The sequence below is a fragment of the Rhynchophorus ferrugineus genome, unplaced genomic scaffold, assembly GCF_030347505.1.
Source record: "Rhynchophorus ferrugineus isolate W39M unplaced genomic scaffold, kcgeb_rfMv2 rfM4, whole genome shotgun sequence".
In the NCBI taxonomy this organism is placed as follows: Eukaryota; Metazoa; Arthropoda; class Insecta; order Coleoptera; family Curculionidae; genus Rhynchophorus; species Rhynchophorus ferrugineus.
In genome coordinates, this window is record NW_027472583.1 from 51429724 (window position 1) to 51439102 (window position 9379).

Here is a 9379-nt window from a genome sequence, read left to right on the forward strand (position 1 = left end):
ACCTCTAATACGCCCTTCCAGTTCTGGTTAGAATAATTCTAAATTTCCAGCAATATTTAAGTATTTCTTCAATTGCTGTACCCTGAAAACTATTAAACTTTTTTAAATTCTATTTCACGATTTACATAACATGTAAGTTTCTACAATACGGAAATAATATTTTGCCTTTCATACAATTACCTAATTACATCTTTAATCAACAATTTACGAAAGCAATTGTACGAAAAGAATATCAAGGTTAATCTTTAAGCAACAGAGTATATTAGAATGGTGCCTATGGGTGTAATGGTACTTCACTCGCAGTTAAGGGGGAATCTTCCGAAATATAACTACACTGATATAAACCTTAAAATGCGGGATCTCTGTAAAAAGCACATCGTTTAGGGAACATTATTGAAAATAAAAAAAGTTATTTTATTGAACGAATACCGTTCTTGAGAAGTTCAATTAACTTTGGTAATCTCCGGTCAAATCAAATGTCCAAAAACAACTTTTTGAAGATAAATTCCATTTTATCATTGGGTATCTTATATTAAGTATTTACTTATTCAGTCGATTTTGAATTTTGTTTTTTGAACCGATGTATTTATCTTATCGACAATTATTAAGATGTAATTTGAATAAGTGGATGATGACGGTACAAAATAATAACGCTTTCTTATAAAAACATGTCTTCAGTTTCATATTGTCTCAGATTCTAACAGCATAACAATATTAATTTACATTTGCATAAACTAGTTAGATAGTAAAACATTTAATAGGATGCATTAAATAGTCCAAGGTCGTAATTCAACATTGCTTAATCACGTCGAAATTTATGAGAATAGATTTATTTATCACTGACCGTCACACTTTAAAATACTTATAACCTCTTAAGATTATTTGCTGTTTTGATTAAATATGAATGAGTACTTGACATATTATGTTCCCTTGTGACATCACATATAATATTATCGTAATATTTTATTTACGATTATAAGTACCAACAACTGTAAACTATGTATAATTAATTGTTTAACTAATTATATTAAACTGGGGTTGATGGAGTTATTTTGTATAAATGTATCTTTGAGATGTATGAAATTAGCACTACTGTATAGTGATTGACAATATCGACACTCTATATTTTTCTGCATATGTATTCCATCTGTATATTTTGTAAAAGGGAATATTCTTAAAACTTTAAGATTTGGAAATATGAAAAAACAACATCGATTTTTTAATTTTTAGACTAAAATACCCCAATGTATATTTGCTTGATGTTGCAACTCAGGAACATCACCGTTGTAATAGTAATCTGCACCAGTGATGTAGTAAAGTGTAATCTTTGATATTTATCAAATTAACACTGTTATGCACTGATTGACAACATTATCGCGCAGTTGATTTGACTAAAAATTTTGCGTCTTGCGTTGAAGTCATAAAGAGAAACTTCTTCATCACGTCAATGTTAAAATAATCCAGTTTCTACATCACTTGAGCTTTGGCATTATCATAGTGTTCAAAAGAAGAGCATAGTGTTAGTATATACGTTAACATTAATTAGCACTGGTATTAAACAGGTTATTAGAATCTAACAAAATTATATAAGGTGGGGCAAAAGCCCCTCTACCATTTTGATTATGCGCCATCTTAGATATGTGACGTTTAGCATAGTTTCGCTTTAACCATTCTGGTGCGTATCATCCTAATTTTAATGTGGATAAATATACGCCACAACAGTGAGTAGAAAGAGTGACAATATTATTTGAAAATAATCGTCCATTATTGCCATTCAGCGGAAATTGCCACAATGGTAGCGGTATTTTTGCCGCACCTTGTCATTGGAAATTTTTATGTTAATAAAATCACCATATATTATTTAATAAAACAATAGAGCATTTACGTCATAACTAAAACATTGTATTTTGTTAAATGGTCAAGGTAACACAATTTTATTGTAAACATCTGAAAAACAGATTCTCAAATAAATAGGAAATAATGCTGACTGGACAATTTTAAATGAATTAAAATTAATAGTTAAAAGCGTGAAAAACAATTCAGCCCCAAGGAACCAACAATTGTTTATCAAATAATCAAATATAATGCTTGACCTGAAGTATAGCTGATCTGACAGGAATTTTTTTAGATATCTCTATCGTCATTAAAAACACACTTACTAACTATTAAATGAAGTACTAATATAGGAACGAAATAACATCTGTTTCAAGTTAAATCTTTGTATTGCTATAGATAAAATTGTCAAAATTGTTTCTGTTTTTGTCCTCAGATTTCAGATATATCCTTATACCTGTTCTTAATTATTCAGTATTAATTTTAGCCAAATTCAGCTATCTACTTCAGTTTCTATCATGTCATATGATATCAAAAAAAATTAAAGATATTTGCCATAACATTATAAAAACGTTTCAATTATTTTTAATAAACTCTTGAAATTGGTACAGAGCTACAGGTATTGATAAAGATTTCCTAAAAAATAGCTGCTAACATTTGGAGAATATCGATATTTCTTTTAGCGAAGTTTTTTTTATGAAAATTTAAAAATATTGATACATCTTTTGTAAAATACCGATATTTTCCTATTTTTTGCAAAAAAAATATATTTTTTAAAAATATCGAAATCGATATATTGAAGAGTCACTACATTAGTTAAAATGGTATTACTTACAACAACGATATTGTGTTTTAGGAATCAAGTACGGTTAGACAAAGACGAATATTTCGAATATTTATTTTTATATGAATAGAATATACAATTAGATTATCTTAGAAAAATATACACCAAAATTAAACCTGATCACAATATAGTAAATTAAAAATGCACCTGGCAGGTAACTCTTCAGGTGATTTATACACTATTTAACCTTTGTCTAACTGCACATGATTCCAAAAGTGGTGACCCCAACATGATCGAAGTGCCTAACAGGTAAACCAGCTTACCCACTCGACAAGTGCTTTACACGTGCATGTTGGGATAGCACGAGGGATGGAACCCATCAACATCATAGAAGCCCATCATGATCATAACATCAATACATTAACACCCTTACATCACGTCGAGGTCACCAATTGTAGGAATGTTCGTCTGGTCAGTTAGTCGGTCGGAATATGGGGCTGTCGATACGATTGTTTGTCTGAACACTCAATACTATTTTTGTAGAAGGAATTCACACGAGAACTGAAAACACTGGTTGAATAAAAATTGATTTATTGCGATTTAAATTGATACATGTGGTCGATGGGAGAATGGACAAGATATTAGGTTACTTAAAGGAAGTACGGTAGCTCTGTGAAAGTGGTACTATTACAAGGGGGTAGAAAAAAGAAAAAAGACCGAGACGTCGTCGTGGTGGTCTTTTATAGCCGGGAACCGCATGGTACCAATCCAACAGAGTTGCCAACCTTTGAACTTGGTGTAGGTGAACGCGTGGTGGCAAGGGTTGTAGCTGTCGCTACATCGTGAAGAATGTGGAACATTCTTATTTACTGCTGTTACTTACTGCTTATAATATAAAAATCTTTTAAATAATTGAATCTGTGCTATCTTAGAAAATGAAAAGTTAATTAACTTTGTTCTTATTCAAATAGTAATGTAAATAATCTCTGTCACTGATGTTGCTATATAAGTTTGATAATTACCTGGTAATCATCCAGTTGTTTAAGTGAATGCTAAGAATGAGACGGTATACTATATTAGTTGTAATAATTACTAGGTAACTTTCATAATTTTCTTTGGCAAAAATTCAAATTCAAAAGATAATTTCTTTGATTCTATTTTTATTTAATAAGCATATAGTATATATATTAGCCTATCTAAGAGTTTTTTCTTAATATTGTTCTTTCTAAAATCAAAGGTTTCAGACATAAACTCAAATTGTCGTGGTGGATATACTCCCGCTGGTAACTACTCAATATTTATATGTTGAGATGAATGTACACACCACTTACTTAACCATAATCGTTTAAACAGTTTTTGTTAATTCAACCTCCAAGTCCACTGTAGACGAGAAATTGCAATTTTCACTTGGTATTGTGCTTAATTTTAATGTACCATGTATATATTGCCAATACCCCGGAGAGCTTTGTTGATATATTCGGGCTTTACTGTCATTTCATTTCTTTGCGCTACTACTTTCTGTCTGTTAGTTTCATACCGTAGGTTCCTCAGAGATATAGGATCTGAGGGTCTGGCTGACCTGTCTAGGTAATTGTTTAAGGTTTTATGCCCGTTAGAGAGCTATAGTTTTAAAGTATTTGCTGATAATTTTTTGATCCTCAAGCAAAAAAATTAGGCTTTTAGCTATCTTCTTTACTTTCTTTACGAATTGACCAGTTTTCAATATTCAACGAAATATGTAGATTATATTCTTTTACATTCAATATGAATACATTCCACCATTCGTTAATTAGTGATTGTAAATGAGATAGTTACATAAAATATGATAAAACTAGTGTTAACTGGTACTTCTTGGTATAGTTGCTAGGCACTGTAATTAAATAATCTGAATAATTCTGAATCGTAGAGTTCCTGTGTTCCTAAGTATGTGCTGTTGAGAACTGCAAAATTTTATCAATATACCAGTAGCCTATATTATTCATAGCAACTTTAGTCCGCATTTGGTAGCCTTACATCTTAAACTGTAATGCGTTTGTCTGAAATCCATAAAGTAGGGGTGTTTTTCAAATCTTATATGTTTCCTAATTGAAACAGTTTATTACTAAGAGTATTTTAGTTGCTATTTCGTTATCTTACAATTTCAGCTGCTATAATTTAGCCAGATCTTCACTTAACTACACCAGGCTGAATGCCTGGAGTATCTGCGAAACGAATGCCAATCCATCGTCAACCTGTCTCTTCTTGATAATACATGTGATTCTGGTTAATTGAATGACCTTAAAAGAGAACAACCTTATGATATCAACGGAATCCTACCGACTGTACCAATTATAAAATTTAAAGGTTTAAAAAAACATTAGTTTAATTAAAAATACTATTTTATTTAAAGAAAGAAGATGCAACATGTCGAATGGCTATTCAAAACGTAGCCTATTTATTTATATAATTCTTCTGGCTTTGTATATGTAATTGAACTTCTAAACGGTTGGTCCGATTTTGCTGAACTTATTTATGCGTGTTTATGCGAATTCCATAATGGTTCTTAATCACAATTAGACCTGGTAGATGGCTTAAGAGTTTCAGGAATATTTTAATTCTTTTGGATTATATTTCTCTCATGACCAATACTTCACAAAATTTTACTTTCCTGCTTTTCCCTTTTTTGCGTTTTATAGTTTATAGTTTAAAAACATTTTTTAATAGAACAACTTTAGAGACCAAAATGTATGTCCATAAAAATTTACTTTAACATGACATAATATTTTACATTGATTTTGATTTGATCTTTTGCATATTTACATCTTGAACTGTAATAGTCGTGTACTTACTCAGTTCATTTAAAAATCACCGTAGTGGCTTTTCGGATGGTCTTGAAGTAGCTGTTACCTTTTGCTTTAATAAAAATAATTTCCCGTAAAAATCACGATAAATAGAATGGTAAGAAACAGGAATCATAGGGAGATAAATATGCCGCCAAAACCAAATGTTGAAACAAATCCTATATTAATTCATTTATTGATGAAAAATGATTTTTTTTTGTTTTTTGCTTCTTATAGAATGTTAATAAATTAAAAGGGTATTTGTTTTATACCAATTATCATTTTTGCTAGTCCTTCGAATATATCGAACCAAATAATGTAGCCATATCCATCCAAGGTCTTTGAACATAGATACAGATCTTTAACATTCTATGTGTACTTATTCGCCCAGTTTCTGTAATACACATTTTATGAGTTCCTTTGGCTTTGGCATGAAAGAATGCCCAATACATTTTTCCAAAAGCTTAAATAAGAAATAATGAATTTGATTCTCATTCTGTGGAGCATCCAAACATGAAGAGGTAACTAATACTTCCTATAAGAAGTAAAATTGACACACAATAAACATAAATATCTTTGTTGAACATCTAGCTAAAGTATATACTCGCAACCCAGGACAAATTAAAATATAGAGTACCAGAAAGTTTAAGAACTAAACACTACCAAAGCTCAATAAACAGTTAAATGATATTATTTGTATACTTCTTGAGAAAATATTACCAGAAGTGATTAATTAAAGCTAATAACTTAATCCAGATGAAAGATCGAGATATGAAGAAAGAATGGGAAGAGTCAGAAGTCACAGGGAGAAAAATATGACGCTAAAATCGGATGTTGAAACAAATCCTATATAAATTCATTTATTTTAATGATGCTTTTCTGAACAGGTATAGGATATTGATGAAAAATGACTTTTTCTGTTTTTCTTTTTCATAGACTGTTCATAAACAAAAAAGACTTTTGTTTCATACCTATTATAGTTTTTGGATCCCGGAATATGTCGAACAAAATAGTGTAGCCACATCCATCCAAGATCTATGTTCTACAGATCACTAATACTCTTTTATGTGTGTACTTATTATTCCAGTTTCACTTCATCGGTTCCTTTAATTTTGGGATGAGGGAGTGCCCAATGTATTTTTCTGAATCACTGAAGATAATTTTATGTTGCCTTTCTTTAATATCCTATATTATTGAATATCCGTCTACTAGGGAAACTTCATTGGTCTTACCTAATTAAATTACTGTTTTTATGGTATCTGAGCGACCGGGAAGTTGATTGATCTTTCAGACGTGGCAGGTAACAATTACCTCGAAATTTTTTCAGAAAATATTACTCAAAGTGATTAATTGAAGCTAATAACTTAATCCAAAGATGCAAGATCTAGATGTGAAGAATAAAAAAAGACATGAATCAGATTTATAAAAAACAATTTTAATAATATCAAACTAACACTGTGTGAGGTTCTGATATTAATATTTCTAAAAGTGCTTCCACCAACAGCAAAGTACTGGTGGAGAAGTAGATACACTCTCCAACCGGCTCTAATATAATTATCATTAAATATTCTGGCTGATTTGTGTTGTAATCAGATTTGAACTGCATTCATGATATAATAATTAAATATATATAGACAATTGCGACAAGACGAGAGCCTCTTTAACTTCAAAAATTATAAATAAATAATTATAAATTATAAATATATAAATTACCCATATCACTGACAAGATCTATTCAAATTTTAGGATTCTTTAAATGGTATTCTAAACAGCATAGTCATTGATGGTGTAAACGTCAAAGGTTACAACATGTGGAGTTTGCTAGATAATTTTGAATGGACCTCAGGATACATGTAAGCAAACATAAAAATTAGTTCACACTATTATAATTAATTATTAAAACTTAGGTCAAAGTATTGTATTGTTCAAGTGGATTTCGATAGTCCAAATAGAACCAGAACCTTGAAAAAATCGTCTGAATGGTACCAGACCGTTGTGGCAACCGGAAGACTGGATAAATTACTTGTGTATATTTAGAGATTTTATATATTTTATTTTATTTAGAGTGTAAATAAAATAAATAAAATAATATGGGCCTGTGTTTTGAATAACATTAAAGACAATCCAAAAACAGTCTGTAGAAACAACATTAGCTTATATTCAGTAATTTCATAATATATCAGTACAATAGACGATAAGAAAATAATGATAAGATAATATAAATAATTACTGAAGATTTCAATAAGTTTAAAAAATATAGTAGATGTGGCTAGTGATTCAGCGAAGTCAGACACAATAACTAAACTACTACGTACTATGATATTAAAATATTACATAATTAAATATATAAAAGATATGTATTTAACGTATGTATACACCATATGTTGAAACATATACTCGACATATTTTTAAAAATTTTTATCAAAATAATGTTGATGAAATGGCGAATGAACATTTTTTATTATGTCAAGTAATATTACTTTCTGATTACATTAACTGGAACTGTAACAGTTTTTAGGGATTTTTTTAAATATGTCAACGAGGAGAAGGTGAAATTATCCACAGAGTAAAAGCATGAATAGAAATCATGACCCTATTGCTAATAGCCGTGTAATACATTCATCACGACTACATCGACTTTTATTTATACATTTAATCGATTGTTACATTTTTTATCTATGAAATGTCCAAAAAAATATTCCCACACCAGTTCTCAGTTTGATGGACTAATTTAAAATATATATTTTTTACATATTAAGAACATATATAGTATACATATGTGCACTATAGTAAATTCAAAATAGTAGTGAAGTCGAGTCATTAAAAATGTATAATGTATTGCCAATTGAAATTTGTAAATTCGTTTTAATTTCAGAGAATATTTTCATTTTCATTATAGTCCTATTAAAAAGAGTCAATTCGGTTGTCAAATGTCTGTAAAACTCTTTAAAACGTTAGCGATAAGAGGTTATAAACCGGCAAACGTTGTTGTGGCGTTTTGCTTGGTTTGACAAATTTCAAATCGCTGCTTAATAATTATGATTACTCTGGTTGAGAATGCCGAGGCCAAATCAATAGTCAGTGAGAAACAGATTACCTCACTAATCAATAACTACGAATAGGAACCAGGTAATGGGGGTCCGTTCTTATCAGTAAAATGTATTAGAGAGGAAAGTTTAGTAGGGTAGAGGGGTTTTTATTGAAAATATTGTAATTGTGTTGCAGCTGCACTGAATATTAGTATGGACCCTATAAATAAAATCTCGCAAAAAAAGAAAAACAGTATAATTTTGGATTCGCTGAAGAGAAAGTATCTACATCCTAGTTCTATTCAAGATTAAATTTATGAAATGTATAAAACGGTGACTAGTTTCTAATACAAACATAATTTAATAACTTATATCAGAAATAACTGTTAGTACGGAAAGTATCCACATAAAACCTAGGGATATGCTACTTTTTGAGGATTGTAAATTATCACTTCTAACACAGTTATCAGGATATACAGGATTTAAATAGTATAGAGATAAACCATGAACTTCCGGACATTGGTTTTAAAAGAATATAGTTTTTAAAAGCATACAGTAAAATTAAGGGAGACTTGTTATTTTAAATTGTGTACAAACATAAATATTTCAATATAGAATATTAGGCCTTAGCAAGACACTAATAAATAGAGTTTAAAGACAAAAGTTAACGGAGAAAGGTAAAATAGCTTGTAAATAGTAATATTTATTAATAATTCATTGTAAATATCTTGTTCTTCGTGTTAGAAACAGGAATCCAACAAAAAGATCCCAACAAGTGGTTGGCCAGGCCTGTAATTAAGAAATGCGTTGCAAAACATAAATTAAATTTTGAAGATACAATATTAAAGAGTATTTCAAATTGACACTTGAAATATAAATTAAATATTTAATTGTGTTTTTATGCAATTTTCTTT